Genomic DNA, 24,563 nt, shown 5'->3' with positions numbered 1-24,563 from the left:
TTATACTTCAGTAAAAACTTAACGTTTTTCTAAGTTCCATATCAAAACACACCATAGTGAAATTTACGGGGATAAAGAGGGGATTCAAACAGCTTTGGTTGGGGCTAGGTGACGGTGGGGAGATAAAAGGATCAAGACAGAATAACTTAAGACTTCTTAAAAGTATTACTGGGAAGTAAACAACAATGGAGAAATGCCTATAACATGCTAAGGGGAAATTACGTCCAAACTGTCAATCGAGTGAGAAGGTAAAATAAAGACATTTCGTAAAACATAGTCTCAAAAAATTTTCTCCCTGTGCATCCTTTCTCAGGAAGTTTCTAGAAGATATCACAAAAATAAGAACAGGGAAGACAGAGGAGCCAGGGAACAGAAAAGAAGGGAAGAGAATTTCCAAAATGATGGTTGGAAGCAGCTGTAGACCTGCGGGCTTGGAGATGAATCCAGGCCCCGTGGAGCAGGATGGAGGATGCTGCCAAGAAGTCGGTAGCCCAAGTGGTATGAGAGGAGTTTAAAGTTCTGTTGGAGAGTATGGTGACAAATAGTGATAGGAACCTAGACAGCTAAGCAAATGGAAATAGAAAAGATAATTACTAGCTACCAGAAAACAAAAAGATGTCCAAGAAAGGAAATGCAATGAGTGTCCGCTACAGTGAAAAATATTTACACAAGTATTGAATAATATGAATGTTGATTTAATTTTTAGGCCAGGCATGGTAGCTCATTTCTGTAATCCCAGCACTTTGGGAGGCTGAGGCAGGCAGATCACCTGAGGTCAAGAGTTCGAGACCAGCCTGGTCAACATGGTGAAACCCCGTCTCCACTGAAAATACAAACATTAGCCGGGTGTGTTGGCGTGTGCCTGTAGTCCCAGCTACTCTGGAGGCTGAAGCAGGAAAATCACTTGAACCCAGAAGACGGAGCTTGCAGTGAGACAAGATTGCACCACTGAACTCCAGTTCAAAAACAAAATTAAAAATATACATATTGGGAAATTAGGAGGAGGAGGAGGAGGGGAAAAGTATATTGCCTCGTGAGGAAAAAGTTAGAAAAAAGTCTGAATCCTAATACCCTATGATAGGAAGTCAATATTATGTTTTATGTACTAGGCATATATGTTATTTTGATAATTTTAAAAACACTGAGGAGAAAAATAATTGTTTCATCTGCAACACAGTGAGAATTATTTGTTGCAGTAACTTCTATTTAATTTGAGAAAGTAAAACATTTTTCTATCCCTTCTGAAGGAAACCTTTAAGTGCACTTGAGTTTTTTATCTAGTTCTGTAGTGTACAGGGTAAGAAAATCAAATTTAAAACGTGCTTCCATTTTCTGAATTACGTTATTGGTAATAATTACAAAAATGGACTTAGATTATTTGAGTGTGTTGCTTAGCTTTTGCCTATATTCCCGTCTTAATTGTGAGCAGAAAATAGGTTTATTTTTGTTTCAGTTTTTGTTTTGAGACAGAGTTTTGGTCTCATTGCCCAGGCTGGAGTGCAGTGGCACAATCAACTCCCTGCAACCTCCACCTCCCAGGTTCAAGTGATTCTCCTGCCTCAGCCTCCCAAGTAGCTGGGATTACAGACGCGTGGCACCACACATGGCTAACTTTTGTATTTTTAGTAGAGATGCAGTTTTGCCATGTTGGCCAGGCTGGTCTCGAACTCCTGACCTCAGGTGATCTGCCCTCCTCAGCTTCCCAAAGTGCTGGGATTACAGGTGTGAGCCACTGTGCCCGGCCAGTTTTTAAAAAGTGCACATTAATTCAGTTAAGAGGAATGATAAGATACAATAAGCATACTGAAGCCATTCATCCTAGAAACTTCCAGAATTTCAAATGGTAAAGAGAAGCATGGAGGAAAAGATGTTACCTTTTTTGTGAATTACTAGCATCAATCATCTTTCCAGCTTAGAGAAAGTAGCAATACATACATATGCAAACACAATTTTTCCCCAAAATACTGAATTTCAGAAGTTCTCATTCTCATGATAACTATTTTTGTTGCTTCCAAATCTTGACAATTAAGAAAGTTGAGAATGAACTAAGCAAATACTGAAGTTCCCTCCTTTTCAAAGTGCTGGCAAAGCACAGCTTCGGATGAACTCCATCAGGTGCTGCTGGCTGGCTTGTCAAGACAGAAGGTACGATTCGATGATACGGCAGAAAGAGAAAGGCTGAGTGGGGAAGGTTGTACAGAGGACCCTCCTTATCCAAAGATTTATTATGAGAGTCCCTGCAGAAAAGATTAACAAATAATCTAATACCGACTTGTGAAATTAGTCCTCATTCAAGCATCTGTCTCCTCTTAGCATCTGTAAGTCATTGAACAGTCTCTCCAGTGCTGTAAACATTAAAGCAGAGCAAATGGATAGTACAGTGAAAATGCTAATCTAGAAGGTGGAAAATGTCACGGAGCCTACGAAAGTGATGTTAGAAAACAGCTTGAACTGGCCAGGCATGGTGGCTCATACCTGTAATCCCAGCACTTTGGGAGGCCAGGGCAGGCGGATCACCTGAGGCCAGGAGTTTAAGACCAGCCTGGCCAACATGGTGAAACCCTGTCTCCACTAAAAATACAAAAATTGGCCGGACCTGATGGCGCACACCTGTAATCCCAGCTACTCGGGAGGCTGAGGCAGGAGAATCGCTTGAACCCAGAAGGTGAAAGTTGCAATGACCCGAGATCACATCTCTGCACTCCAGCCTGGGTGACAGAGTGAGAGTCTGTCTCAAAAACAACCAAAAACAAAGTTAACCAGATACAGAGGAAGCTTTATGGTTCTGTTGTAGATGAGAACCCCAGAAGCCCTAACTGAGCCACATTGGAGAATAGACTGAAGTCTCTGGGCTGTGGTTGCACAGATGTCCCCAGGCTCCAATCCCAATGCCTCCCTGCATGTACATCGGCTCGAGGGTCCTTTGCTTGGCCCCACTGCCCACTGCTGCTGAATCCTTCTGTCTGCCCTGCTGCATGTGAATCTGGGTCTCACGGTGGAAAAAATATATGTTTTGGGCTCAGCTGGACCTGAGTCTGAAGCTTAGTTCAGCCCTTTACAGGTGAAGTTATGAAGCCATTGTGATAGTCTGTTGCCTCTTCTGGAAAAGTGGGGGAAATAATACCTATTTCATAGGGTTGTAATGAGGATTTAAAGAACATATGTCACCTCCAATCAAGCTGTATTCTACTTCTAGGAGCTCATCTGTGGAAGTACTCATGTGCACAGATTCACATGCATGGATGGTTGATTGCAGTCTTATAAAACCAAACATCTGGAAGGAGGCTAAAAATCTAATAAGGGGCGGACATGGTGGCTCACCCTTGTAATCCCAGCACTTTGGGAGGCCGAGGCAGGTGGATCACTTGAGGTCAGGAGTTTGAGACCAGCCTGGCCAACATGGCGAAACCCCATCTCTACTAAAAATATAAAAATTAGCTGGGCATGGTGGTGCATGCCTATAGTCCAGTCCCAGCTACTCCGGAGGTTGAGGCAGGAGAATCACTTGAACCTGGGAGGCGGAGCTTGCAGTGAGCTGAGATTGCGCCACTGCACTCCAGCATAGGTGACAGAGTGAGACACCATCTCAAAAAATATATTAAAAAAAATAAGGGATTGATTTATTTTTAATTATGACATAGCAATATAATGGAATACTATGGAGCTATTTAAAAGAATGAAGTATACCTATGTCTACTTATATGGAAAGATATTTGCCTCACTACTTAGTGGGAAAAAAACAAGTTGCAAAATCCTGACCCCATGTTTTTGTTTGTTTGTTTGTTTGTTTGTTTGTTTTTGAGATGGAGTCTTGCTCTGTCACCCAGTCTGGAGTGCAGTGGTGAGATCTCAGCTCATGACAACCTCCGCCTCCCAAGTTCAAGCAATTCTCCTGCCTCAGCCTCCTGAGTAGCTGGGATTACAGGTGCCCGCCACCATGACCGGCTAATTTTTGTACTTTTAGTCGAGACGGGTTTCACCATGTTGATTAGGCTGGTCTCGAACTCCTGACCTTGTGATCTGCTCGCCTCGGCCTCCCAAAGTGCTGGGATTACAGGTGTGAGCCACTGCGCCTGGCCCAATTTTTAAAAAATATATTGATTATTAGACATGCTTAAAGAAATGCTATAATACCATAAAAGTGGCTGTCTTTGGGAAGTAGAATTATGAAGGACTTTAGATTTCTGTTTTGTAAGATGTTTGATTTATTTATTATTTATTTTATTTATTTTTTATTGTTTTTGAGATGGAGTCTCGCCCTGTTGCCCAGGCTGGAGTGCAATGGTGCGATCTTGGCTCACTGCAACCTCCACCTCCCGAGTTCAAGCCTTTCTCCTGCTTCAGCCTCCGAGTAGTTGGGATTACAGGTGCCCACCACCACGCCCAGCTAATTTTTGTGTTTTTAGTAGAGACAGGGTTTCAACATGTTGGTCAGGCTGGTCTTGAACTTCTGACCTCAGGTGATCCACCCATCTCGGCCTCCCAAAAGTGCTGAGATTACAGGCATGAGCCACAGCACCCAGCTGTAAAATATTTTACAATGAGCATGTGTGACTTTCATATTCAGGAAAAAAATTTCACTGAAAACACACACACACACATGCATGTGTTACCTACCAGAGCCGTTCCGAGTAGTTGGTGGTGGTTAGGAGAGTTCCACTTCCAGCATGGGTGCGCTACATCTTTAAATATTCCCGTAGCAATGAGGAGCCACTGTGCCTAGGGTTTCTGTGCGAATACATACCCTCTTTTTTTATTCTTGATAGACTCATTATTTTAGTTGAGGCCTTGTTCTCCTTTCCTTCATTAGCTTTAATCAGCAGGCTCGGGGCACCTGTCACAGGGGATGCCATCATTCATTTTAATTTTGAAAATTATAGTAGCAATTTAAGCTCATCCTAAACATGAAAAACAAATCTGCAGTTAATAAAGTAAAACCTTAAAGTCACCAATTTCACCATGCCTTTCAGTCCCACTACCCAGAGTGGCATTATGGTCTTCACAGCTTCTCTGCATATGCAAATGTGTGTGTGCACTTGGGTTTTGTTTTTTGAGACAGGGTCTCACTCTTGCCCAGTCTGGAGTGCAGTGGCACAATATCAGCTCACTGCAGCCTCAACCTCCTGGGCTCAGGTGACCCTCTCACCTCAGCCTTCTGAGTAACTGGGATTACAAACGTGTGCCAGCACACCCAGCTAAATTTTATATTTTTTGTAGAGACAGGGTTTCGTTACGTTGGCCAGGCTGGGCTCGAACTCCTGGGCTCAAGCAATCTGCCTGCCTCCACCTCCCAAAATGCTAGGATTACAGGCATGAGCCACCACACCCAGCTTGCACTTGTGTTCTTGTTGCACAAATATCACTAAGCATGTAAAAAATTTCTTTCCACCACAGAGATTTATATATACTACGTCTTTTTTAAGAACTGCGTAATATTCTACCTTGTAGGTGTAATTTATTTCACCATTCCCTTATTGACATAGTTTTCACCATTGTTAGCAGAGCCCCAAAAATATTCTTTTACCTATATCTTTGCACACTTCAGTGAGCAGATCTGTAAGATAAATTCCTACAGGGGAACTTGTATTGGTCAAAGGGTATCCATGCAGATAATTGTTATCATGTTGCACTGACTTACATTCCCAGCAGTACATGTATGAGATCCGTTTTCCCCTACACACTTTTACCTGCACAAGTTGAGTATTCTTTACACAAAATGCTTAGGACCAGGTATGTTTCAGACTTCAGATTTTTTAGGATTTTGGAATATTTGGGTATACATAATGAGATATCATGGGCGTGGGACCCAAATCTAAACATGAAATTCATTTATGCTTCATATACACTCTATACAGGGAGGCTGAAGGTAATTTTATGCAATATTCTTAGCAATTTTTGTGACCCATCACAAGAAGTCAGGTGTTTCAGAAATTTTAGAACATTTTGGATTTTGGGTTTTTCAGATGAGGGTTGCTCAACCTGTATCATGTATTATATATGATTGTCTTATTATTGCTTTTATTTGTTATTATTTTTAAATCTTTGGCAATTCAGTATGTGAAAAAATGGGTGTCATTGTTGAATTTGAATTTTTTTCATCATGACTGAAGACATCGTTTCTTTATTGCCACCATCCATTTGGAAATGTTATGCATGTTCTGCAAATCCAATTGGAAGGCTGGCCTAGAGTTTGGTTAGATGGTGGTGGGGACATAATATGCTTAGAAACATGGTCCTGGATAAAATGTTGAGAAAAAGTAGAGAGAGAAGATGTGTGTGGGAGACAGGTTGGATAGTGGCATATTTTTTTGCATAGAAATCTGTTAGCTGTATGGCTGCTGTTTCAGCATTCCTGAATCCCTCGCCTGTTTGAAATGGGCCATCTATCCATTCACCTTTGTTCACAACGATAGAAATCGTGTCCAGTATTCTCTCTGTATTTTTTCTCACTGAAATCTGGCATCATAATGACTCAGCATCTGGAGGAGCCAATACAAGTGAATCAAGTTTGCGTTCATCACCCAGCAGTGCCTCGTATGCCTAAGGGATTTCACGGAACTTCATTTCAAAATCATAGTTTGAAATGGTCATGTTTCAAACACCTATAAAGAAACTTTAAAATGTGGCAAAATGTAGACAGGGCCTTAAATGTAGAAAGAACGTTCAGATAACTTTGCAAACAGTTTTTTGGTGATAGCTCAGTTACTTCTTGCCTCATTAATTGTCCTTGGTGCATAGGACATCCGTGACCCCGCATATGTCAATGATAAAGTTTGTTCCAATACACATTATTTCTCCCTTTCAGAATAAGTGGCCTTGGCAGATGTGAAACCTCTCTGAGCAGGGAATGTCACTAAAGGGGACACGCAGAGAGACTGTGCAGGGTCACGTTGTGATGGAGATGTGGGTGAAGAAACTCACAGACACCATTGCCTTTTCCGTCATTTAGGATGTCTTTACTAGTTTCTTCATTTCACCATCCAGAAATACCGAATTATAAAGGATGTGATTCTTTCTGACTACCCAAGGCATCTAAAATTCAATCTTATGCAGACTTCAGTTGAGGACGTTTCCCCTGGATTCTTTCGCAGCTTCCAAGTCCCAGTAGTTCTCCGTTTTTAACCTATCAGCTGTTCTCAATGGATGTCATGCCTTGAGATGTTATCTTCCAAACACACAGCATACACAACTAACTCATTCTCTTTTTAGAAAATCAAGCAAGTATGTATATAACTGCATATGCAGGCGTCTGGTCAACCAGAGGCAACAAGCATGACCTCACAAGTTTGTGTAAACTCAGTCAAAAGCAAGGGAATGCAATACGGTAGTCCTTTTATGGGTTAATATGATCTCACCCTCCCCCCCCCACAGTAGTGATCTTTCTGTTCCTAAAAAGGGAAGGGCCCTGGGCTGGGAACCCCTTCAGTTATCCCTTCTGAGTGGTACAAATCTCCTTCATCCCATCCCTCTGATGGTCCCAGTTGGTGGTGGTTGGCCGTGAACGAAGGTAAATGGCTCAAGATCATGCACCTCATCCCCCACCTGAAAAAAGACATTTAACGTTCACATTTTGCTGGTGATGGGAGCCCTGAGTCAAAACCTGTATGTAGAAAACAGCCCAGGAGACGGGTTGCCTGGTCACTGGCGCTGCAGCACGCCGAGTTCCCTGCTCTGGGTCAGGTTGTTAAGACCGCACGAGGATGCGCTGCTGAAAAAGTGCCTGCTTCTTCCAATTTAGGGTCACCAGAGTGCATAAATCCACTGACAGCTCTCTTCAAACGGTTGTTCTCAACTTTAAATAAAATTTTGAAATAACACCTGGTTTTCCTTTTTAAATTTTCAATTTTAAAAAAGAGCAGCAGGAGGGTATAGATTGGGGGACCATGGAAGGCATTCTACTATTGGGGGAAGAGCACACGTCTTTCAGAGTTTGACTTTGAACCCTGACTTCACTAAACATTTGGCCATATGACCTTGGGAAGGTTATTTTTAAGCTTTGATTCCCTTCTCTGGGAGTAGGAATAAGACTCCTTTCCAGTCTCGTGGACATTTATTAATAACTTCAGCATAGCATAGGGCTGGGCATGGGGTCGGGGCTGAGTAAAGGTGAGCTTGCCCGTCTCCTCTCTATCTCTTTTTATGTCACACTGTATCGGAGCCTTCTGTTTCTGCAGTTAAGGGCAGCGCTGGATGTCGTGGTGATGCTGACCCTGAGGAAGTGACAGCCCACTTCCTCAGGGGAAGTAGTGGCACAGACACAGGCAATCGTATGTCATTCATAGAAGCAAGTCCCCGGCCACTGTGGACCACCAATATCTGAGGAAGGTGGGAAGAGTCTCAGAGATAGGAGCTACCACCCCAGCCTCGGGTGTTACTCACCGAGCTGCACTGTAGTCTCAGGGTGGGGACAAAGGTCAGGGGGCCCACCATCCCCGAGAGGTTCCTTCCTTGGTGCGCTGACAAGCCAGCTTCTCCCTGAAGTTTCTTCCAACTGAAGCTTCAGTTCTGGCAAACAGACTACGAACCTAAGTCCTAGGCCCAGCAACTGCCTCCCCAGGCAGGTCCGTTCCCTTTTTGAGACCACTGCCCCTTCTCAGCTTTCTCGCCCGCCTCCCTGGAGAGAGAAGGCTCAGCACCGGATGCACAGCCACTGTGGCCCCTGCTCTGTGAGGACTCTTGAGCTTCAGCGAGGAATGGCCCATGCTACTCATTAAAAGGCAGGCTTGGCCCCTTTGAGCTCCTCCTGGCCAAGGAGCCTGCGTCGCTGCAGGATGCAAATCCAAAGGCCATCAGAAGGATGTGTGGAAAACACTGCGGTAGAAATGAGCGGACATTCCTAATGGAGCACGGACCTTGGGCTGATTGTGATCTGAGACAAAACAGTGCTAAGTGCTGCCAAATCATTAGAACACTTGTGGACAACAGCAAGAGAAATGAAGACACGCAGACTCTCCCACAGGAAGGCTCTGTGGTATGGAGGGAAGCAGGAGCTTTGGTGACAGAGGGCGGAGGCCCCTTTCTGGTTGTCTTGGGACAAGTCATTTAGTGGTGGTAGAACTAGGGCTCGTGGTGGCAGCCTTGCTGTCCCCCATATCAAGGTCTTGCTGTGTGCCAAGCACTGTCGGGCTCCTCGTAGACATCATGTCCCTATAGCCCTGTGAGGTAGGCACTGTGATTATGCCTATTTTGATTTTAAATTTTTTTAGGTTATCTCGTGAGGTTGCAGATCTCCCTGTTTAGATGAAGAACCTCAGACTCAGAGGTGAAATGATACGCAGCTAGAACCAGTCTCACTGTTCTCTGTCGTAATGTCTCTCAGCCTTCATCTCTCATCGGCAAAATGGGCATAAAAAATGGAATCTCATAGAGTTAGAGAAATAATGAATAATTCACAAGTCTGTGGTAGAAAATAGGTGTTCGGGCCAGGCATAGTGGCTCATGCCTATAAACCCAGCACTTTGGGAGGCCGAGGCAGGCGGATCACTTGAGGTCAGGAGTTTGAGACTAGCCTGGCCAATATGGTGAAACCCCGTCTCTACTAAAAATAGAAAAATGAGCCAGACATGGTGGCGCATGCCTGTAATCCCAGCTACTCAGGAGACTGAGGCACGAGAATCGCTTGAACCTGGAAGGTGGTGGTTGCAGTGAGCTGAGATCATGCCACTGCCTTCCAGCCTGGGCATCAGAGCAAGACCCTGTCTCAAAAAAAAAAGAAATAAAAGTTGTTAGATGTGGGTTATTTAATGTTGCATGTTGCCTTCCAATTTTTAAAAAAATTGCCAGGCGGGGCTCAGTGGCTCATGCCTGCAATCCCAGCACTTTTGGAGGCCAAAGTGGACAGATCGCTTGAGCTCAGGAACTTGAGACCAGCCTGGGCAACATGACGATACCCCCATTATATGGTTAGGCTTTGTGTCCCCACCCAAATCTCATCTTCAATTGTAATCCCCATGTGTCAAGGGAGAGACCAGGTGGAGGTAATTGAATCACGGGGGCCATTTCCCCATGCTGTTCTCATGGTAGTGAGTGAGTTCCCATGAGACCTGATGGTTTTATAAGTTTGGTAGTTCCTCCTGCATTCATTCCCTCTCCTGCCACCTTGTGAAGAGGTACCTTGCTTCCCCTTCACCATCCACCATGATTGTAAGTTTCCTGAAGTCTCCCAAGCCATGCTCAACTGTGAGTCAATTAAACCTCTTTCCACCCAGTCTGGGGCAGTTCTTTTTTTCTTTTTATTTTTCTTTCTTTTTTTTTTTTTTAAATATACTTTAAGTTCTGGGATACATGTGCAGAACATGCAGGTTTGTTACATAGGTATACACGTGCCATGGTGGTTTGCTGCACCCCTCAACCTGTCATGTACATTAGGTATTTCTCCTAATGCTGTCCCTCCCTTTGTCCCCAACCCCCTAACAGGCCCTGGTGTATGATGTTCCCCTCCCTGTGTCCATGTGTTCTCGTTCAACTCCCACTTACGAGTGAGAGCATGCGGTGTTTGATTTTCTGTTCTTGTGTTAGTTTGCTGAGAATGATGGTTTCCAGCTTCATCCATGTCCCTGCAAAGGACATGAACTCATCACTTTTTATGGCTACATAGTATTCCATGGTGTATATGTGTCCGGTAGTTCTTTATAGCAGTGTGAAAATGGACTAATATACACCCTCTCTACAAAAGATCTGAAAAAAATAAAAATAGCAGGGGAGTGGTGGCACCCTCCTGTAGTCCCAGCTACACAAGAAGCTGAAGCAGGAAGACTGCTCGAGTCCGGGAGGTTGGGGCTGCAGTGAGCCAAGATGGCACCATGCACTCCAGCCTGGGCAATAGAGTGAGACCCCATCTCAAAGCAAAAAAAAAAAAAAAAAGAGCCCAACAAAAACAAATGCCAAATGCAGCACCAGGTGGTACAAGTAGCAGCTCCTGTAAGCAAGATGAGGGGACAGTCTGAGCATGGCTTAAGTGTGAAAAGAACACTGGTTCTTTCAGCCACACCGGCACATGCAGAGAGCGGGCCCTATCCTAATACATTTTGTTGTACAAAGAGTGGTAACATCTTTCGGGCAAATCCTGAAAAAAAGAAAATACTTGGCTTCAGTAGATATACCACATGCTGATTAACCTATCTCACTCTGTAACTCCAATAAGATTTTATGGTCCAGTGATTCGAAGCTGACTTTCCCTAGCGAAGTAGGAAAGCTTGGTATAGAGGCCTTTTCCCTTGCTCAGCCAGGGTCGAGCCATGTGCAGAGTTTCTTTGACTAGGAAAGAGTGGTGCTGTAGCACTTAACCTCCAAGGAGATTATTTCATAAAATATTGATTTTTATGCACAAAAAGGAGATAGTTCATGAATAGAAAATGTAAGCATAAGCAAAATTTTTCAGTTCTCTCAGTTCATAAACACAGAAAGTAATGAATCCTGTAACCAACTGAGGCTGATATCTACTGTACCTACTGGGAGATAGGCAGAGCTAGAAAATTATCCTTCCAATGTTATAACTACAAGAACTGTTGTACCAAAAGCAGACCAACCTGGATGACACAGCCATTTCCTGTAGGCTGTGAAGGCAAGGCGATAGACTTTGTCGTAAGTTGGACCAGGCACAGTGGTTCACGCCTGTAATCCCAACACTTTGGGAGGCTGAGGCGGGCAGATCGCTTGAACCCAGGAGGACTAGACCACCCTGGGCAACGTGGCAAAACCCTGTCTCTACTAAAAATACAAAAATGAGCCAGGCACGGCAGTGCATGCTTGTAATCCCAGCTACTGAGGAAGCAGAGGTGGGACGAATGCTTGTGCCTGGGAAGTGGAGGTTGCACCACTGCACTAAAGCCAGGGCAACACAGCAAGACCCTGTCTCAAAAAAAAAAAAAAAAAGACTTTTAGACTTGTTTGCCTCCATAACCCAAGCTATAACTGAGCCTTTTCCCAACATCAGATCCATCTTACTGAGCTGTTGCAAACGAAAAATACGGTTTCACTAGCTATTGCTGTCTTGCAGATGCCAGGAGCCATGCCACATCACCTAAAGTGGTGTTGTCATACTATGTCCTAAAGTGGTGTTGTCATACTATGTCCTGACAGCATTTCTGCACCCAGTCCTCCCCCTCCCCAGTTTACCTCTAATTCGTCATCACTCTTGACCTTATTCTATCACAGTTAGGTAGCTATCCTGGGGTTGGAACAGCCCGGAGGGGTAAAAGGGCAATGGTCTCAGACACTAGAAGCAAGATTATGGCCAGGCACAGTGGCTCACACCTGTAATCCCAACACTTTAAGAAACTGAGCCCAAAAGTTTGAGACCAACATGTCAAGACCCAGTCTCTACAAAAAATAAAGAAGTTAGCTGGGCATGGTGGCATGTACCTGTGGTCCCGGCTACTCAAGAGGCTGAGGTGAGAGGATCACTTGAGTCCAGGAGTTCAAGACTGCAGTGAGCTATGAACATACCACTGCACTTCAGCCTGGGTGACAGAGCAAGACCCTGTCCTCCCAAAAAAAAAAAAAAAAAAGTATCATGATTATGTTTTAACTCACATTCTGTCACTATGCTATCTTGAGCAAGTCAGTGAATTACTCTTCACGTTTGTTTCATTGACTGTGTGTAAGAAATGTTGATAGATGTTGTGAGGATCAAATGAGAAAATGCAGGTGAATGCTTTAAAAATAAATGCAATGCCATGATGAGTTATCAGTTCACACCCACCAAGATGGTTCTAATCACAAAGACAGATGATAACAAGTGCTGGACAAGGATGTAGAGAAATTGAAACCCTCATCTATTGCTGGTAGGATTGTAAAATGGTGCCTCTGCTTTGGAACACAAGGTGGCTGTTCTTCAGACAGGCAAATATTGACTTACCCCATGATCCCACAGTTCTACTTCTAGGGATGTACCCAAGAGACGTGAAAACATGTATCTACACAAAACCTTGTACATGAATGCTTATAGCAGCATTATTCATAATAGCCAAAAGCAGAAACCACTCATGTGCCCGTCAACTGACAAGTGAATAAATAAAATGTGGTATATCCATGCAACTGGTATTACTCAACAATAAAAGGGTATGAAGTGTTCATACACTGCAACATGGATGAACCTTGAAAACATGCTAAGGAAAGGAAGCCAGTCACAAAAGACCACATATTGCAATGCCACTTATACAAAATATCCAGAATAGGCAAATCTATAGATAAAAAGTAGATTAATGGTGGCCAGGGGCTTGGAGTCAGGGGAGGAATGGGTACTAACTGCTAATGGGTCCAGGATTTCTTTTTGGGGTAATGAAATTGTACTAAAATTGATTTATCAGTATATTTTGAACATACTAAACTCCACTGAATTTTTCACTTTAAGTGGGTAGATTGTATGGTATGTGAATTTCATTTCAATGAAGCTGTTATGGGAAAAAATAAGGACAACACAAAGGCCATTAATAATAATACTGGGTTTTCAGCAAATGACCAAATGGAACCGAACTCCAGCAAAGATCAATTCTGGGCTTGATTAACCTATTACCAGTATGTCTGAAATTCAGGACACATCTTATGATGGAAGGTGTCTCACAATCTGCTTGCCAGGCCACAGTCGTCATTGCCTGTATGTCCATGAACATCAAAAGCACTAGTGTCCAAACTTAGAAAATGGGTATCAGTTGCTTGGAATAAAATCCCAGAAGGAAGAGGGAAGCACTCCTTTCCTTCCTGGGAACCAAATGTTTATGGGAAAAGAGGTGGGGAGAATGATAAATCATCACGTGCTTGGCAATGATCTTGAAGCAGGAATCAAAAATAGGCAAGCAAAGAGCCCAGCCCCAAGAGCTTTTAGTACTGTTGGATTCTCTTAAGAAATGCTGCATCACCAATGCCCTTGGTGGCACAGAGGACGATATTGAGTGAATAAGCAGCAAGGCAGACTCTGAGTCAAACAAGTGATTCACAAGGCTGAGATTCTGAATGAGAAGACAATTTAGGAATATTTTATTTTTATTTTATTTATTTATTAATCAAGATGGAGTCTCATTCTGTGTGTGGCCCAGGCTGAAGTGCAGTGGCCTGATCTCAGCTCACTGCTACCTCCGCCTCCCAGGTTCAAGTGATTCTCGTGCCTCAGCCACCCAAGTAGCTGGGATTACAGGCATGCGCCACCACAACCGGCTAATTTTTGTATTTTTAGTGGAAACAGGGTTTTACCATGTTGGCCAGGCTGGTCCCAAACTCCTGGCTTCAAGTGAGCCGCCCGCCTTGGCCTCCCAATGTGCTGGGATTACAAGTGTGAGCCACTGTGCCCAGCCTATTTTTATTTTTTTTGAGACAGAGTCTCACCCTGTTGCCCACGCTGGAGTGTAGTGGCCCAAACTCAGCTCACTGCAACCTCCACCTCCCAGGTTCAAGTGATTCTCGTGCTTCAGCCTCCAGAGTAGCTGGGATTACAGGCATGTGCCACCATGCCCCTCTAGTTTTTGTATTTTTAGTAGAGATGGGGTTTCAGCATGTTGGCCAGGCTGGTCTCGAACTCCTGGACTCAAGTGATCCTCCTGCCTCGGCTTCCCAAGTGCTGGGATTATGGGCGTCAGCCACTGTGCCTGGCCAAGAAGACAATTTAGGAATATTTTAAATCAATTTATTTTGCCTATATTTTCCTTTTTGTGTATGCAAAAGAGTGTTAAATATTTTAAAAATCTAAGTCTAAAAAAGCAGTTTCAGAAAGTATAAAATGGTAAGTGATAAGGAAGCATCATCTCATAGTTTAGTTTAATTAAAGGAGCATTTTTCCTTTCTGAGGACTGCATAATATAATGCTGCATCAATGGGCTTACATTTGATCATATTTAGTACTTGTTATGAAAGATAGTTCTTGAGGGTAGCAGGAACTGTTTTCTAAGTTCAATGTGACATCTCTAGCTGCTATGTTGAATTTCTTTTTTTTTTTTTTTTTTTTTTTTTTTTTGGGACAGAGTCTCACTCTGTCACCCAGGCTAGAGTGCAGTGGTGTGATCTTGGTTCACTGCAACCTCCGTCTCCTGGGTTCAAGCGATTCTCCTGCCTCAGCCTCCCGAGTAGCTGGGACTACAGATGTGTGCCACCACGCCTGCCTAATTTTTGTATTTTTAATAGAGACGGGGTTTCACCATGTTGGCCAGGCTGGTCTTGAACTGCTAGCCTTAAATGATCCACCCGCCTCGGCCTCCCAAAGTGCTGGGATTACAGGCATAAGCTACCACATCCAGCCTGAAAATTATTATAGGATAATTCTCACTTCTCAAGCATTGAAATTAGTTGACACTTGTTCCAGGACTGTCTAGAGAACGTTTATTTGGACTGGGCGCAGTGGCTGACACCCATGATCCCAACCCTTTGGGAGGTCAAGGCAGGAGGATCATTTGAGCCCAGGAATTCAAGACCAGCCCCCATCGCTACAAAAAAAAAAAAAGAAACTAGCTGGGTGTGGTGGCATGTACCTTTTTCTGTGTGTGGTCCCAGCTACTTGAGAGGCTGAGGTGGGAGGCTCACTTGAGCCTGGGAAGTTGAGGCTGCAGTGAGCCATGCTCGTGGACACTGTGCTCCGTCCTAGGCAAAAGAGCAAGACACTAAATAAAAAAAAAAAAAAAAAGAATGTTTCTGTGAGTGTTAAAAGCTGTGTGCTATCTATTGCTCCCTTACTCTGTCAGGCACTGTGCTAAATGCTCTTCATGCATTTCTCACTAGCACCTAACGATAATAATGTGTAGAAGGTATAATACAATTTCTCCTATTTTACAGAAGAGGAAACTGAGGTTAAGGAATATTAAATAACTTTCCCAGAGTCCTTCAGCAACTCAATGACAGAGCTAGGACCTGGATCTGTCTGACTCCAAAAGATCATGCCTTGATGTTCTGCCAGGACACCTTTACGGCTGATCTAAATTGGGTGTTGAAAATCACAGACAATTCAACACAAAGGGAAATAGGAAAAGACAGTTGGATATAGAAGTGTTTTGTTTTGCTTGTTTCAGACAAGGTCTCAGTTGCCCAGGCTGGGGTACAGTAGTGTGAACACAGCTCACTGCCGCCTTGAATTCCTGTGCTCAAGTAGCCTTCCTGCCTTGGCATCTCAAGTAGTCGGGACTATGGACGTGCGCCACCACGCCCAGCTATTTTTTTTTTTTATTTTTAGTAGAGATGAAGTCTCGCTATCTTGCCCAGGCTGGTCTTAAATTCCTAGGCTCAAGCGATCCTCCCACCTCAGCCTCCCAAAGTGTTGGGATTACAGGCGTGAGCCACCACATCAAGCCAGATATAAGAGTTAGAAGGGAGTCGCAGACTTCTGGTCTTTAACTACACTAACGGTCAACTTGGCCAGCTCTGGGTTTTCCATGTTACTCGATGGAAGTCAAAGCAAACACGAGTGAGAATCTATAGTTATAGTTTCCAGTGTTCTCCTGTAAATTCTGCTGGTGAGGTACAAAATAAAGTTTGTGTCTCTCACATTTATTGCCCCACCCTTCCGGGGTTTTTTTGGTTTTTGTATGCTGAAATACCCATGGAGTGAACTATAGAGGATTTGAGATGCAGAACCAGAGCAAGCCTAACCTACAGCAAAATCCCAAATCACAGAACTTCAGAGCTCAAAAGGCTCTCAGAGGCCAGGCGCAGTGGCTCATGCCTGTAATCCCAATACTTTGAGAGGCCAAGGCAGGCAAATCATATGAGGTCAGGAGTTAGAGCCTGGTCAACATGGTGAAACTCCATCTCTACTAAAAGTACAACAATTAGCCAGGCATGGTGTAGTCCCAACTACTCTGGAGGCTGAGGCAGGAGAATCGCTTGAACCCGGGAGGTGGAGGTTGCAGTGAGCTGAGATTGTGCCACTGCACTCCAGTCAGGGTGACAGAGCGAGACTCCATCTCAAAAAAGAAACAAAAAGGCTCGGAGAAATTGGCACACATTAAACCACCTATGTTGCTTTCCCAGACAGCTGTTGAATGGGCATCTCAGAGCAGGCTGGTATAAGAACTACATTCTCAGTGGTTCTCAAAATAGGCTTCCTGGACAGCAGCTTTACATCACCTGAGAACTTGTTAGAAATGCATATTTTGGGGGTCTCATCCCAGACCATTGGATCAGAAACTCTGGTGGCAGGGCCTAGTAACCTGTGCTTTACCAAGCCTTCTAGGAGGTTCTAAAACCTGCTAAAGTTTGAGAACCACTGAACTAGACCAAGAATTTGGATAGAATTCTAAGGTCATTCCTTCTTTTCGGAAGTACATCACAGCTCTATTTCAAATTCAATTTCTTCACATTCAAAATATTTATTTTCACGTTTTGTATACTTGGAACTTTTATTTAGCATTTATGTATTTAAAAGCACAAGAATCCTAGCCTAAAATTCTGAACCTTATTATTATTATTATTATTATTATTATTATTATTATTATTATTTTGAGACTGGGTCTCTGTTACCCAGGCTGGAGGGCAGTGGTGTGATCACAGCTCATTGCAGCCTCGATCTCGCAGTCTCAAGCAATCCTCTCACCTTTGCCTTCCAAGTAGCTGGGACTACAGGAGTGTACCACCACTCCTGGCTAATTTTTTATTTTTTGTATAGACAGAGTCTGACTATGGTGCTCAGGCCGGTGCAATCCTCCTGCCTCAGCCTCCCAAAGTAGTTGGGATTACAGGCATGAGGCACTATGCCCAGCCCTGATCCTATTTTTCTACCTCCTCCTTAACATCGACCAAAAATATCTTTAAAAGTTTGTCAGTTTTAAGTGTGTTCTGCATTAAATTATGAAGTATTGGATGACAAAACAACCTCTTATTTAAAAAAAAAAATTCACTGTGGTAATGCACAGGTATATGGTATGGCTGAATCGATTCTAGAAAATTCCTTGGGACCTTTACTTTGCTGTATAGGTATTTTGTTAAAATTAATACAGTTGTTAAAAATCACTTCAAATTTATTTACTGAAGTAAAAAAATTAGTGAAAAGTTACTATAGTCCATAAGGAAAGAAGGAAGACACTTTACCAGCTCTTGAATATCTTGAATCAGTTTAACTTCTGAAATATTCCTTGTAGTCCTACTATTTTGATTTAATACTTGGTCAGGAAGGGAGGAATTTGTTCAGGCCAGCATTTCCCAAATTGCATTTCTGCAAGAGGTCAAAAACTATTTCTCAAAGAAAGATTCTGTCGTAAGTACGTTTGGGAGATGCTGTATTAAAAAAATGAGTAGATTCACTTCATGACTTCACAGAGTTTTTAATACAGTAATATGGACTGTAAATCTCTGGGGATGTGGGGGGAAGGTGGAATGTTGTCCGTAGCATTTGCCAGACTTTTTTAAATAAAATTTTTTAGAAACAAATCAATGAAGCATTGTTTCTAAGGACCTTGGAAGTAGATTTGTTATATAGAATATTTCTTTATAATGGTAATTCATGCAAATAAATTTTACCTATAAATTCTTTTGATGATTACCTTAGTTTGTAAAATATTCTACTAGCTGGTTTTTGGTGTCCTGAAACTAAAATGTAGCCCCTGGGTGTATTAAATGTTTCGAGGTGCATCTCTGCTTTAAATAATTCCTTTCATGTTTTCTAAAAACATCCCTTCTAGAATAATGTGGGGTTTCTTTTAGCAATTTAATAAATATTAAATGAGCATGACAGATATTGTTCAAATTAAAATATTTGTTAAAATTGTTTTTAATGTTGATAATAGGCAGAAAAGGCCAGCTGGCATTATGACCTTACTGGCGATAAGATCAAGTTATTTCAATTATTAATGTTTTCTCAGTGAGTATTTATTGAATGCAATGTTAAATTACATTTTGTTCAATAGTAAAGGCACTGAAGAGAAGTACATATTAGTCTTCTATTTTGCATGGCAAAAATTATCACAGAGGCCTCAAATAGCACCCAAGTTTAATGATTTAATATGATGAGGGTCAGGCTCACCTGGGTAACCTCCCGTAGCATTAGCTTCAAATAGCACACAGTTCTGTAGGTCAGAAGTTCAGTTTGGCATAGTCAGGTTCTCTAATCAAGGGATCACAAGCCCAAATCAAGGTGTTGGCCAAATTGAGCTCACATCCACTTCCAAGCTCATTCAGCTTCTGTTGGCAGAATCCACTTCCTTGTGGCAGAATCCACTTCCTTGTGGCAGAATCCACTTCCTTGTGGCTCTATAACTGAGGTGCCACTTTCTTGCTGAGCAGTAGTAGGGCACTGCCGTCTGATTCTAAAAGCCGCTTTCCGGTCCTTTTCCTGTGACCCCCAAAACCTTCAAGCCAGCAAGAGCGAGTCCTAGTCTTCTTGTGCTTTGAATCTCGGATTCCCCATCTGCCTCCAGCTCTCTGCTTTTAATGATTTAATTTGATGAGGGTCAGGCCCACCTGGGTAATCTCCCGTAGCATTAGCTTCAGCTGTGCCATCTAACACATCCTAATCATGGGAGTCAACTCTCGTCATACTCACTTGTTCTGCCTGTGTTCAAGGGAAAAGGGATTCTCTAAAGATGGGGCTTAGGGGAGGTCATTGAGGAGCATCTTAGAGTTCTGCCTACCACAAAGTATAAGACACATCCCAGTACTCCAAAGTTTAACAGTTAAAAGATGATAGGCATTGTGACACACACCTGTAGTCCAGCTACTTGGGAGTCTGAGGCGGGAGGATGGGTTGAGCCCAGGAGTTTGAGGCTGTAGTGAGCTATGATGGTACGGGTGAATAGCCACTGTACTCTAGCCTGAGCAACACAGCCAGACCATCTCTCAAAAAAACTAAATAAAAAGTAAGAAATAGATACACAAATATGACCAGAATGTACAATTTAAAACGAATACTACAATCAGTGCTGCGGTCATTTATAAAAAGGTGATTATCAACGTAAAAAGATTGATTAGAAAGGTCACATAGAGTTTTGAAAAACTGCCAGGTACAGTGGCACATGCCTGTGGTCCTAACTATTTGGGAGGCTGAGGTTGGAGGATCACTTGAGCCCAGGAGTTTGAGTCCAACCTGGGTAACATAGTGAGACCCTATCTCTTAAAAAAAAAAAAAAAAAGATTGAACTAGACCCTGAGGGATAATAATCATGGCTAGCATTAATTGAGCTCTAAACCCCTAGTACAGCTCAGTACAGCTCAGTACTAGGGATTTATAACTCAATCAACGCTAGCCATTGCTATTATTATCATGAGGTAATGTGCATCCTCATTCAATCACTACAAAAATCCTACAATTACTCCCATTTTCTAGATAAGAACCAATTAGATGACTTCTTTAACAGTCCAGATGAGAGCTATCAAGGGCCTTAGGTGAGAGGTGGACCATATGAAGGGACAGTGGATGGATGAAATTTGGGAAGGCCAGATGCAGTGGCTCACACCTATAATCCCGGCACTTTGGGAGCCTGAAGCGAGAGGATCACTTGAGGCCAGGAATTTGAGACCAGCCTAGGCAACAGAGAGAGACCCCATAGACCCCATTTCTACAAAGAAAAAAAAGAAACCTGGTGACTCGTTAGATGTATAGTATTGCTGTGGTTTGAATGTTTGTCACCTCCCAAACTCATATTGAAACTTGATCCCCAGTGTAACAGTATTGAGAAGTGGGGCCTTTGGGAGGTGACTGGGTCATGAGAAGCCTCAATGAATGGGTTAATCCATACATGGATTAATGGGTTATCGTGAGAGTGGATTAGTTATCAAGAGAGTGGGTCAAGAAAATTTGGCATTGGCCAAATTAAGGTTGAGTTATCTGTATTACATCCAAGTAGAGATGACCGGTAGAAACTTGGACATACAGGCCTGAGGCTTAGCAGAGACGTCTGCCCTCAGAGAGGCAGATTTTTGGAATCTCAGTGCTCTGGAATGAATTCAGCGCTGTTGGATTCATGCTCCCACTACCTTATGCTAGGCCCCAGGAATACAGATATGAAGATACAGATCCTGCCATGGAGAAGACGTAAACTCACACACACCTGGGCAGATGTTTTGCTGTTACAGTGAGCACATGCGTAGCATACAATGAGAGCATTCATGTGGGTGACTTCCTGAAGCGGAGAACTCCAGGCAGATGAGAGTAAAACCAGGAGGGAAAAACGGAAGAGATCTTCTACAGACCACTGAAAACGTGACTAAAGAGCCAAGAGCTGGGGTGGCCAGAGAGAAAACGGAATCCAGGTTAAAATCGTGTTGTTTACTCATGTGGGGTTTTTTAGGTTTTTGTTTTTTGAAATGCAGTCTCACTCTGATGCCCAGGCTGGAGTGCAGTGCAGTGGTGTGATCTCAGCTCACTACAACCTGCCTCCCAGGTTCAAGCAATTCTCCTGCCTCAGCCTCCTGAGTAGCTGGGACTACAGGTGCCCACCACCACGCCTGGCTAATTTTTGTATTTGTATTAGAGACGGGGTTTCACTATGTTGGCCAGGCTGATCTTGAATTCCTGACCTCAAATGATTCACCTGCGTTGGCCTCCCAAAGTGCTGGGATTACAGGCGTAAGCCACCGTGCCCGGCCCTAGTCATGTGGTTTTATAAAGGTACACTCAGTATTGAGGGATGCAGGGGACTGGCTCAAAAGGTGCATGGACTGTCCACACAGAAGCCCTGTCCAGCACATTTACCTTGGTCAGTTTACCGTGGTCCTGGAGCTGTTCCTCAGGCTCAGACATGTGATTTATTTGTTAATTATCATTATTATTATTACTGAGTGGAAGCGTCTCCATTTCTCAGCAGTGGCCTTACTTTAGCCAAGATCATCAAAACTGATTATCCACACATATGCATGCAGCTGAAGGCCAATGCATTTGGTCTGCAGGGGGATCTGCAACTGACAGCCTGTCTGTCTGATCAGGGCCCATGCCATGGACAACAAACTGCTTCAGGATTGCTGTGGAATCAAACTAGTGAAGGGCATTGTTAGGTGATTTCAGTGTTCACACATCAGGGCCTGAACTGTCACGTTCATTCTTCAGGAGATGTGGGTAGACATTCTCATTGACTTAACAGATGGGTGTTGCCTACTTTTCACTCCTTGGGCTCCCTTTTCTGACCCTTCTAGTCACACTGCTCCCCTAAGCATGTTCAGTGTTTGCCTCTGCTCCCTAAATTACAATCACTTTCAAATCCTACTTCCCTGACATTACTCCCAGATTTTGATTGGAGTTTCGGGTTACCTCCAGCTCCTCAGTCACTCATTTACAGAGCAGGCATCCTCTTGATTTACTCGTGCGAATTACATCTTTTTTTTTTTTTTTTTTTTTTTTTTTTAAGAGACAGGCACTCACTATGTTGCCTAGTCTGGTCTCGAACTCTTGAGCTCAGGTGATCCTCCTGCTTCAGCTTCCCAAAGTGCTAGGATTACAGGACTGAGTCACCATGCCTGGCCCCAATTATGTCTATGGTGTGTGTTAATCAAGTGCATCTCAGGTGACAACTTTAGCTCTTAAAGGGTAGGCCACAGTCACCCTCAGAGAAGAGTCAGGTTAGACCGGGAGGAGGGTAGGCTGAGGTTGAAAAGTCCTTGAAGATGTAGCTAAGGAGATTATGCCTTGTCCTCTGAATAGTAGGGAACCTCTAGAGGTGTGGGTTTGGGGCAGTGGGACAGCTTGATGAAATTAATGTTTGGGGCCTGCAGGTAAACTGCACTAGAGTAAGGAGAAACCAAAGGCCAAGAGCCCAGATGAGAAACCAGGACAAGGGAGGTAGATGGGACATGCAAGGCCCAGCCTAAGATGGTGCCAAAATGTCAAAAGGAAAAACTACGTTCAATAGACATTTCACAGAGAGAAGCAAGAAGACTTGGTGTATTAGTCTGTTTTCATTGCTGTAAAGGAATGCCTGAGGCTGGGTAATTTATAAAGAAAAGAGGTTTATTTGGCTTACAGTTCCACCGGCTGTATAAAAAGCACGGCACCAGCATCTGCTCAGTCTCGGGAAGCTTCCACCCATGGAAGAAGGTGAAGGGGGAGCAGGCATATCACATGGCAAGATGGATAGAGCAAGAGAGAGATGAGGAGGTGCCAGGCTCCTTTAAACAACCAGCTCTCACTCATTACCTCAGGGAGGGCACCAAACCATGCATGAGGGATCCACCCCCATGGCCCAAACACCTCCCACCAGGCCCCGCCTCCAGCATTGGGGATGACATTTCAACGTGAGATTTGGAGAGAACCAATATCCAAACCGTATCATTTGGTGACTGATGGGCTGTAGTGGATAACTAAGAGGAAAACATTGATGCCCTGTTTTTCTTTAGTTCTATGATTATTCCTGGCAGCGTTTCAGGAATCTTTAATTACCATTATACTTGGTTTTAGGTGTGTGTTTATAAGCACTGTATATGTGTAAAACCATATTACTTCAGTGTGATGAGTAATAGGGTCTGGCTTCTCCACTCTGGTTCACTTAGTACATTTAAAAGAATGAGCAACTTGTAAAAAACTATCTGTTGGCTAATCTAGACTCTCAAACATCTTAGGAAGAGATGTTCCTGATACACAATACATTTTGAAGAATAAGGAATAGAATTTGGAGAGAAACTCAGGATACTGGGCTGATTGAGGGGGGCTGGAGGAGAATTGATCTCTCAATTAGTAAGCGTTTATTAAGCACTTACTATATGCCCAAGATTGTGCGAGATGCTATGGAGGCTACAAAAGCCAATATGTAACAGCTTCTTTTCGTGAGGAACTTCATAGCCTCCTCGCGAGTTAGATCTTACTCTGAGAAATAACCAGAAGCAAGCAACATAAAAGGAAATGGAACCGTGCCGCTAAGCCAGAGCATAGAGACCAGCGGTATTTTCGTACAAACTGAGTGATGAGCCTCTGGAAGCCATGGCAGAGAAAACAACAAGGTCAGAAGGACGAAAAAAAAAATCATAGCTTGAAAGGAATAGGCAAACTGGGGCTGGTAAGTTTAGTAACAGATTCCAGAGGGATTTATCCTTTCTTTTTTTCCCAGAGGTTTATTCTTTGCAAAACACTTTTATGTGTATTAATCTCATTTTAGCTTTGACACAATCCAGCAAGGGAGGCAAGGTGGGGATTAAAAACGGGGAAAGGATTTGAGAGAGATTTATGATGTAGAAACAGCAGGATTTTATGACCAATTAATCTTCTGGTTAAGGGTGAGGGAGAGTCAAAGATGCCCACCCCCACTCACTCATTCACTCATAAAAATCACTCATACAACAAATACTTGTTGAGGATATATTATGTGTCCTGTCTGCCCACTGGTACTGGACTTGCGGATTCCTGGCTGAGGCTACAAGGTCAATGACAGTGCCTTGGCCTGAGCAGGAGGTGGTGGAGGAAACGTATGGGATGCAGGTGGTTGTTCAGGTTTCAGGGGGTTCCGGTTTCCACCCTGTGGATTTGGGAGGGCTATGGGACACACAGGTGAAATTGACAAGTAGGGCAATTTTACAGGAAGATTTAGCTTTCTCTGGACAGAGGTCTGGGATACGAAATAGACTATTAATTAGCCTACAGGTAAGAGTTAAAACTGAGAGTGGATTAGGTAACCTCCAGAGATCTTGGTTAAGATACTTAACAATTCAGAGCTTCAGTTTCTTGCTAT

The 24,563-nt window shown here is 43.4% G+C and overlaps 2 protein-coding genes across 14 annotated transcripts in view; one reads left to right on the top strand and one right to left on the bottom strand.

Moving 5' to 3' along the window:
* Positions 1–24,563, bottom strand: part of ALOX5AP (arachidonate 5-lipoxygenase activating protein) — a 734,005-nt gene that overhangs the window by 215,145 nt on the left and 494,297 nt on the right. The gene's annotated exons all lie outside the window — the stretch shown is intronic.
* Positions 1–24,563, top strand: part of HMGB1 (high mobility group box 1) — a 979,364-nt gene that overhangs the window by 905,857 nt on the left and 48,944 nt on the right. The window contains exon 1 of one of the 13 annotated variants that reach the window (XM_050766935.1): positions 23,540–23,549. The exons of the other annotated variants lie outside the window; for them this stretch is intronic. The gene's annotated coding sequence lies outside the window, so the exon portion shown is untranslated. Of the gene's footprint in view, positions 1–23,539; positions 23,550–24,563 lie in introns of those variants that run through there. 13 annotated transcript variants of the gene reach the window in all.

The sequence above is a fragment of the Macaca thibetana genome, chromosome 17 (assembly GCF_024542745.1).
Source record: "Macaca thibetana thibetana isolate TM-01 chromosome 17, ASM2454274v1, whole genome shotgun sequence".
In the NCBI taxonomy this organism is placed as follows: Eukaryota; Metazoa; Chordata; class Mammalia; order Primates; family Cercopithecidae; genus Macaca; species Macaca thibetana.
The sequence above is the reverse complement of the archived record's forward strand: the minus strand, read 5'-3'. Positions and strand labels throughout refer to the sequence as shown.